The sequence below is a fragment of the Euphorbia lathyris genome, chromosome 2 (genome assembly GCF_963576675.1).
Source record: "Euphorbia lathyris chromosome 2, ddEupLath1.1, whole genome shotgun sequence".
NCBI lineage: Eukaryota > Viridiplantae > Streptophyta > Magnoliopsida > Malpighiales > Euphorbiaceae > Euphorbia > Euphorbia lathyris.
The window spans coordinates 497,305-505,015 of NC_088911.1; positions in this window are offsets into that span (position 1 = coordinate 497,305).

Sequence of the window (7,711 nt, forward strand, 5' to 3'; positions counted from 1 at the left end):
CAACAACACCAACTTAATAGAGAAATTGATGGGCAAGGTATGGAAAATTAGATAAGTAGGACAAAAATTATATACATACACATATAGAATTAGATAAGTAGAACAAAAATTACATATGTAAGTGTAAATTCATATCAGTCATATGGGATTATTGTTAGATCTATCTCCTGTAGTCTCCAACCAAAAACTATTTTGAGCTATTTTGGGGATTTGAAGAAGAACTCAAACAGCTTTGAGAAGAAGAATTTGTATCAGTTTAAACAAAAACCAAAACCTAGATGAGGATGATTTTTCAAAATCTGGTCCTTTAAAAGAAACGAAGAAGAGAGAGGAGGTACCTTTGGTTGTCCAGTTTCAAGCGTTCGATGGGTTAAGAATTCCCAGATTCCGATTTCAAATTCTTCCGTGGCTAGAGAGATGACGGCATGAGGGTCGAGAGAAACCTAAAAGTTCTGAGGTTTCTAAATGACTTTTCGAGGGAAAGAAAAATCACATTTTTGTCTTGATTTTGATTTTTGGGGGAAACCCAAAATTCTTGGAGGGAACTTTTGCCTCCTAAAAGAAAAGAAAAGAAAACAAATTTAATAAGTTTTTTTTATATTTTTTCTTTAATGAGCGGATTTTTTGGTGAAACTTAAGAAAAAATAAAAAATCAGTCAGTAATAATAAATTTTATAATTTCCGATCATTAAAAGTATTAAGGATAGGTTTTTAATGAGTGTTTTTGTACCCGTCATTAAATTTTGGTCATTAAAACTGTTTTTTCTTGTAGTGAAAGTCGAGCGAGAGGAAGGTACCACGTTTACCCAGCAGCGTGGGAGATGGCTGTTTCCGCCAGCAGGTAGCATCAAAATAAACACCGATGCGGTTGTGGACGCTGCTAATAGGCGGATTGGTCTTGCAATGGTTTGTTGTGACTCTCTTGGGAGGGTAACGGCCTGCAGAACGGCACACTACATCAGCACATGGAGACCCTTAATGGCCGAAGCTATGGGCCTACGAGAAGTTCTGGTTTGGGTTAAACAGCAAGGTATGATGTCGGTAATTATCGAAATGGATTAAAAGGGCATGGTGGATGCTTTTTTCTCACCACAACCGGACAGATCGGAGTTTGACTTCATCATCACGTACTGTCGACAGCTGGCGGAAGCCTGCCCCAACCTTACACTTGTCTCTATACCACGAAATGCCAACAGGGTGGCGAACAGGCTCGTAAAGAACGCTTTTAATTTTGCTTCACCCTTTGTTTGGGATCATTCCCCGTTATGTATTAGAGCATTGACTCTTTCTGATGTAAGCTTGGCTTAATTATCAATACAAGGTTCTATTTAAAATATATATATATATATATATATATATATGAAATATTTATATTTAATAAGATTTCTAAACTTTCCTTTTTATGATTTAACTATTCTAGAATTTAAGATTTTTATTTTTCATATAATTTCTAAAAAGTGGATCCACTGTGTTGAATTCTTATACTAACAAGTATCTTTTTATATATGACAAAAAATTGATTCGATAAAAAACTTCGGCCATATCTTTTTTTTTTTTTTTTTTTTGCTGACATCTAAAACAATAAATATTAATTTATCACACAAAAAAAACTTTTTTTTGCTCACATCTAAAACAATAAATATTAATTTATCACACAAAATACCACAATCCTTAATTGTCAAAACCCGTACTATAAGATTTTTTTTAAGTCCTCCCTTTAAATTATCTTCAAACAAATAATATGCATAGTCACATATTATCAAATAAGATTAGCTAATATAAATTTTACCAATACACTAAAACTAAATTAAATCAAACAATGAAACATTAATTTATCACTTAATATTTTTAATATGAACCCTAATCATGGAATTTAAGAACAAATTATAAACTTGAAGACATTAAAACCACAATATAATTAAAATTTCAACTAATTGAAAAACTCATTAGAGAGTTACATGGAAAAATTAATACATTAAATGCTTATTGATTTTTAGCTTGTTTGATATCACCTTTTAAAAATATCAAATCCCTTGAAACTATTTTTAATAGCACTACTTAAACTTAAACGACTAAACCATTTTTTTTAAAGTAGATGAGATATATTAAACTCAAAGCAAATTACAAATAGTTGGAGGATGGACATGAGCCCAAACTCCACAATCAGACGCAAAATCAACAGCCTGAGTTAGGATATGAGCTGCTTGATTCACTGATCGTTTCATAAAACTAATAGAACAATTTATAACATCCTCCAAAAGGGATTTACAATTAGAAATGTCTATTAAACCCTTTTCTGTTTGGATAACTTACCTATGGAAAATTATATATACGTTCCCAAACTTGAGCTAAAGTAGACTTATGTCTACAAAGCTGATTCTTTTTAATTAATTTTGGGCTTTTAAAAAAAGCAGACTTATATCAATGAATATGAAAGAACAGAGTATAGGAAGCCCTTGCAAGAGTGTGAGCAACCACATTCGCAAGATGACCTATAAAATTGACTGAAACGTCATTGAAAGAAGAAATAATATGTTTACACTCTTCTTGAAAGGATCCATAAGTAGATCCAGAAAGGATGCATAGTTGAAAATGAACAATTACCATAACAACATAAGACTCAATCACTACCTCTAGGCCTCTCTTCTTAATCCAACTAAGGGCCTTCCTAATCTCCGTATCCTCTCTCTCTAGGCAGCTGGTACTTACCTAGAAAATTTAGAGAAAAAGCCCAACAAAAGCACCCTTAACTGTTTTACAGAACTAGACAATACCAAGAAACCCAGACATAGAAAGAATTGAAGCATCTACATTTAGTTTGAGCACTAGAGGCGCTTCCACGCATATTAATCTCTATTTTTAGCAAGGCTTAAATATCATTGTTAGTCCTTATCCAAAATTCAAATACAATAGCCATCGAATTTATCAAATTTAAGAAGGCTTAATACATTATTTGCCCCCTAAACTCGTCCAAAAAGCTTGATTGGTTCCCTGAACTTCAAAGTGTCTCGATAGCCCCCTAAACTTGAATAAGATATTCAATTAGCTCCCTGAACTTACGTAAAATGCAACCAATTGATTACTCGATTGTAAAAAAAAAGCAAGTTAAATGCGGAAAATTTATTTTACGTGTCTTAAAATGTTATTACATAATTCAAGAATAGAGTAAAAAGCAAGTTATTACTTCTTCAACTATAAACATTGTATTCTCTAATATTACAACCGCAATACCCTGATATTGATTGTTTTACTTTTTTAAGATGCGTGCAATATATTTTCCGTATTAAACTTACTTTTTTACAACCGGGTGATCAATTGATTAAATTTTATGCACGTTCAGGGGGCTAACTGAATATTTTATGCAAGTTCAGGGGGCTATTGGAACACTTTGAAAATTTAGGGGCCAAACAAGTTTTTTTTATAAGTTCAGGGGCAATTGATGTGTTAAGCTATTTAAGAATAATTGATCCAGTTTAAACTATGTCTTTTAGTACTGTGTAATTTAAAAATAAGATTTATTTTCTACAAACTATTTGTAAATTTTTTTTTTTGTTTTTATGATCTATTTTCTTCTTTTTTGATTTTTCTACTCTCTCTAGTTTGGATTTTTATGAAATTTTATAAGTTTATATTTTTTTAAATGGAATAATATTAATTTCTGTTTTGTTTATATAAAAAATTTTATTTGTTAATAAAAGAATTCAATGGAGTTGATCTAATTTTTGGAAAAGATATTAAAACTCAGAATCCCTAAATTATAGGAATTTTAAATCATAAAAAGAAAATTTTAAAAATCTTACTAAATATAAATATCTAATATATTTTTTTTATGAAATATTTAATATAGTTAAGTGTTAATATATCAGAATTTGTTTTCCAATAAAAGTATAATAAATACCATAAGACCCAATTCTTCATGACAGTTGATTTTCACTAAGTTTATAACTTTATGAAAACAAAATATATTTTTAGAAAGGTTTCATATCTTTTTTGTCCTTAACTCACTGCAAAATGCGAGTATTATATTATTTTGTTATTTTTTTTATGGATATATAGTGTTTTTCTATTTATTGTAATGCGTATATTTGGATTAATTTTATTTTTTTATATGAATATAATAATAATTTTAATTGTTTTTGTTATTAAAAAGAAAATAATGATTTCTTGCAGTAAATTATTATCCGGCCTTGATTAATACGGTTATCTCGTCTAGGGATGACAACGAGTATTATACCAGCGGGTATCCGATATTATCCGATTCTAATAGATAAACATGTACCATGTATAAAAAGGTATGGGACGGGTATGGGATCAGAACCATTACGTGTTAGGTTAATGGGATGGGTATGGGAATACCCCTATGGTACCCTGTACCCGTTACCTGTCATAACTTTTTTATATATTAAAAAATAGGGTCAATTACATGAATATCACAATTAAGTACAAAATTACAACAAAATCATATCACCAAACTTAATTCTTAATGTCATTATTCTTTATATAATATGATTTTATACCATAGTTTAAAAATTCTAGAGTCCAATTCATAAATCATAAACCCTAGAAAATATATTCTAGACTTCTAATTTATAAATTCGCATCCTTAAAATATATTAAAATTACTGATTTTACTAGTTTGACATAATCCAAAATTATGATTTGACATAATTGTAAATAGTTATTAAAAGATGAATTTCTGTGTAATTTTCCCTAAAAAATATTATTGGTTTTTAGATGTAACATATAAAATTTGAACCCTAATCATTTGTTGTTCAACCATTGTGTGATGCCATTATTGATTAAAGTTCAATTTATTAAATTTATATTGTATTAAATTTGTAATACTTTTTTGCTTTATTTATTGATTCTTAACGGGTATCCATAAATTAAATATGGAATGCAAAAGGTATACCGGTTAGGGTAATGAGACGAATACCGGTAATTAAAACTTCAATGGGTAAGGACTTAGGATTGACATTACTTGCATGTACCCTACACATTGTCATCCCAATCCGGTCTCTTATTTCCAATACTGATAATCCAATATAATATTTATTTTTTTAATTTAGAAATAAACTAAAAACATCTAGATGTAATTTTTTTTATGCATTTAAATTGAAACAACAAAATATTAATATTATTGTAATTATCTATCTATTACATTTTAGCATGAGAAATCATCTCCACTAAATCCGTCTAGTTCTTCTTCGCCGGTAAATCCATGGAAGCAGCATCATCCTCACAGGTTTTGTGATCATCAACAACACTATTCATATCTTCAAGTAAGCATAAGAAAGATTCAAAGTTTCCATCTTCAAACATCTTCTCTTCAAAATCAAAATTAAACTCAAAATTTAGAACCAAGCTTTGATTATTATTCTGATTAACCTCCATGACCTGTGGCTGCAGCTGCAGGAAGCTCGAACATGGTGTTTCAGTAGCACTAGGCCTTTTAGAGTCTAATTTCAAGCTCCTGATGTGATCATGAAGAAGATTTCTGCACTTTTTCTTTTTTCTTGCTGCATTCCAGTGATTTTTAATTGAGTTTTCAGTTCTCCCAGGCAATAATTTTACAATTTCAGACCATTTGTTTCCCATTTCTATATGTACCTGTATCAGTATCTTATCCTTCTCTTCACTCCATGCATCCTTCTGTAAAAAAAAAAAACATACCATAACACAGTTTACACACACGACCATTTAACGAATATTAAATAAAATGAATTGGCATCATTATTTACAAATAAATTCATATGTACATGCCAATTTAGACATTTCCATATGTCTTCCATGGCGGCATTTTTATTCATAGGGTTAACTGATTTTGTCCCTATTTAGAACACATATAAAAAAGGTCGAAAGCTCTAGATAATATGATTGGGGATATAGTTTTTTGTCATGACGGAAAGGGACACCAGGAAAGGTTGTTTAAACGGATTACTAAATTACCTTGATATGAGGCCTAAGGTGATTCATCCATCTTGCCCTACACTGTTTCCCAATTCTGCCGGGCAACAATTCACCAATTTGAGACCATTTTGTTTCTCCATACTTGTGCACTAGCTTAGTCAGAAGCCTGCAAAACATGATCGAAAATGCGAGATATCATATCACAGGGAACAACCGGTTAATTTCAACAAACATGAACCAGATTTTTCTAATTTCGTACCTATCTTCTTCAATTGTCCATTTCCCCTTAACTATATCCATGTTCTTCTTGAAAGGTTTCGTATACAAATGGGTTTGGCTCTGATTTGAGCCTATAATTTCAGTGGGATTTGGTGTATGATGAGGATTAAATTGATTGAACATGACTTGAACATGCCCATTATTTTGTACAAATGGCTCGGGCTCATAATTATTTTGGAAATTCAGAGTTGTTGTTGAACTGGTTTGATAAACCCCATTGTACATGGGATTTAAAGATGATGATCCATTTGAATAATTTGAATTAATTTGGGGATCAACATTCTGAAAGTCCAATTGATTTGATGATGAAAGTGACCATTCATAGGAGAATCCATCTTTCATTGTTGGAGAATTATAAGATGAAAACATTGATTTTGGTTGGATTAGATTGTTCTCCATTGTGCTCAAGCTCTCCAAATTGAGAGAGAGAGTAAAAATGAGAGTGATGGAAGGTTTTCTGTGGTAATTTAATAGTGGTTACATATTAGTCATGGACATTGATTATTATTCATCCAACGGTTGATATTGCTCTATGCAAGTGACTGTTAAGCTTATCTGTTTAGAAATTTTGAATTCCATATTCTATTAATGTTCTTTTAAAAAAATGAAATTTTAGTATACATTCCACATTCAGATGATTTGATAAGTTTGACCAATAACTTAATAACATATTTTATATTTTAGATTTATAGTTTAAAATTTAAAATTTACATATTAGTATGAAATTTATATTTTAAAGTTATAAATAAGTAATTGAAAAATATGTAATTGCTAGATTATATAAGTTAATATTTTATTGATTAATATGACATGTATGATTAAATTATTCACATATATGTGGAAGATATTATACATCAATTGTATAGTAAAATCTCTTCCTTTCATTTTTTTCCATGAAAGATACCTTTTGGTGAATTTATTTAAAATATTTTACATTGTAATTCATTTTCAAGTAATAATATATAAAAAGAATAAAATAAAATAAATAAATTTAAAAAAAGTAATAATAAAAAAAATCAAATGATGGGCCATTTTTTATGACAGAAATTTTTGTAAGAAGTGAAAAGAAATAATTAAATTGATATAACCGTTTAAAGAAACTTGAAATAACCATTCACCTACATACTAAAGGGTATATATATATTAGTATTTTAGGAAAACAATTTCAGAAAATAGATTTACTGTCAAATTAATTATAACTCCATTTTGGATCTTGACTCAACTCATATAGGAGTCAAATTCAAATTCAATTGGGTAAATAATTTGTTAGTCCCTTCATTTTTATCTAACACACTGTTTAGCCTTCTATTTTTAAAAACACATTATAAAGTCTCTATCTTTTGTCAATATTAACCTTTGGTTTTCTATCTATTTTTTTTAGATTTATAACCGTTGTATTGGCATAACAGACAGACATAAAATAACAGAGTAACATACTCATTTTGTATCGTACTATGACAATATTTAAAGCTAAGATATGTTCGATTAAAAATCCAAAAAATACACACAAAAGGACTAAAGG